We start from the raw sequence: 2,500 nt of genomic DNA, 5'->3' as shown, positions 1-2,500 counted from the left end.
TTCCATGATTTTGGATTTTTGGCTTGATTTTGTGACTTGGTGGTGATTTTGGTGAAAAACGAAAATGTTGGTTTTGGAAAACTGGCTGGACTCAATCCTCACAAATGCCTCCAAAGTGATGTGGGAGAAGTTTGGGATCAAAAGGAATTGATCTTGACATGGTTGGTGCATAGCAAAGTTCATGATTTTGGTGTTTTGGCTTGATTTTGTGGCTTGGTGGTGATTTTGGTGAAAAACGAAAATCATGGTTTTGGAAAAGTGGCTGGACTCAATCCTCACAAATGCCTCCAAAGTGATGTGGGAGAAGTTTGGGAGCAAAAGGAATTGATCTTGACATGGTTGGTGCATAGCAAAGTTCATGATTTTGGTGTTTTGGCTTGATTTTGTGGCTTGGTGGTGATTTTGGTGAAAAACGAAAATCATGGTTTTGGAAAAGTGGCTGGACTCAATCCTCACAAATGCCTTCAAAGTGATGTGGGAGAAGTTTGGGATCAAAAGGAATTGATCTTGACATGGTTGGTGCATAGCCAAGTTCCATGATTTTGGTGTTTTGGCTTGATTTTGTGGCTTGGTGGTGATTTTGGTGAAAAACGAAAATCATGGTTTTGGAAAAGTGGCCGGACTCAATCCTCACAAATGCCTCCAAAGTGATGTGGGAGAAGTTTGGGATCAAAAGGAATTGATCTTGGCATGGTTGGTGCATAGCCAAGTTCCATGATTTTGGATTTTTGGCTTGATTTTGTGACTTGGTGGTGATTTTGGTGAAAAACGAAAATCATGGTTTTGGAAAAGTGGCTGGACTCAATCCTCACAAATGCCTCCAAAGTGATGTGGGAGAAGTTTGGGAGCAAAAGGAATTGATCTTGACATGGTTGGTGCATAGCAAAGTTCATGATTTTGGTGTTTTGGCTTGATTTTGTGGCTTGGTGGTGATTTTGGTGAAAAACGAAAATCATGGTTTTGGAAAAGTGGCTGGACTCAATCCTCACAAATGCCTTCAAAGTGATGTGGGAGAAGTTTGGGATCAAAAGGAATTGATCTTGGCATGGTTGGTGCATAGCCAAGTTCCATGATTTTGGTGTTTTGGCTTGATTTTGTGGCTTGGTGGTGATTTTGGTGAAAAACGAAAATCATGGTTTTGGAAAAGTGGCTGGACTCAATCCTCACAAATGCCTCCAAAGTGATGTGGGAGAAGTTTGGGATCAAAAGGAATTGATCTTGGCATGGTTGGTGCATAGCCAAGTTCCATGATTTTGGATTTTTGGCTTGATTTTGTGACTTGGTGGTGATTTTGGTGAAAAACGAAAATCATGGTTTTGGAAAAGTGGCTGGACTCAATCCTCACAAATGCCTCCAAAGTGATGTGGGAGAAGTTTGGGAGCAAAAGGAATTGATCTTGACATGGTTGGTGCATAGCAAAGTTCATGATTTTGGTGTTTTGGCTTGATTTTGTGGCTTGGTGGTGATTTTGGTGAAAAACGAAAATCATGGTTTTGGAAAAGTGGCTGGACTCAATCCTCACAAATGCCTTCAAAGTGATGTGGGAGAAGTTTGGGATCAAAAGGAATTGATCTTGGCATGGTTGGTGCATAGCCAAGTTCCATGATTTTGGATTTTTGGCTTGATTTTGTGACTTGGTGGTGATTTTGGTGAAAAACGAAAATCATGGTTTTGGAAAAGTGGCCGGACTCAATCCTCACAAATGCCTTCAAAGTGATGTGGGAGAAGTTTGGGATCAAAAGGAATTGATCTTGGCATGGTTGGTGCATAGCCAAGTTCCAAGATTTTGGTGTTTTGGCTTGATTTTGTGACTTGGTGGTGTGCCAAGAATCATGAAATTTTCAAAGTGGTGGTTTTTGAGTTTTGTTGGTTGGAAAGTGTCACAAATGCATGCAGAATGAGGTCTAGAAAGTTTGGTATCAAAACCAAGCCATCTTGATGTGGTTTTGAATTTTTGAAATGTTGGAAAATAGAGGGTTTTGAAAAAAATTCATGAAAATTCGAAACCTTGGCCAATCCTAACGAAACTTGGTGGGCACCTTCTTGATATTATTATGGGATGGACTGGAAAAAATCACGCAAAAATACGGTGTCTAGATAGGTTTTTCCATTTTTCCCGATTTTCCACATTTCGGGTCTTTGGAAAAATAAAAAAAATACTTCCCCATGTCGAAAAATTCTAATTTTTTGCAGGCAATGTTGTACCATTTTTATGAGGATCCCTGCAAAAAATCTCGTGAAAATTCGTTCTCTAGGTCCCAAAACAGAACTTATGTCTACTCAAAAAAAGTGTATCTACTTGTACAAAAGTGGCTTTTGCATATTTAGCTATTATAGGGGGGGGGTGTTCCTCAATGCAGCCAGCTCTTGCACCATGGAAAATTCTGGTGCGGTCCCTTCATTCCCCCCTGTTTTGGCTTGCTTTGTGGTGGGGCAAGTCAAAACGCCCACACATGGGTGATCCACCAACTTGGGTTGGTGTCACCCGTTGTGGGCGGCG

The sequence above is a fragment of the Phaseolus vulgaris genome, chromosome 10, assembly GCF_051622355.1.
Source record: "Phaseolus vulgaris cultivar YP4 chromosome 10, ASM5162235v1, whole genome shotgun sequence".
Taxonomy (NCBI): Eukaryota; Viridiplantae; Streptophyta; class Magnoliopsida; order Fabales; family Fabaceae; genus Phaseolus; species Phaseolus vulgaris.
This window is presented reverse-complemented; position numbering follows the sequence as displayed.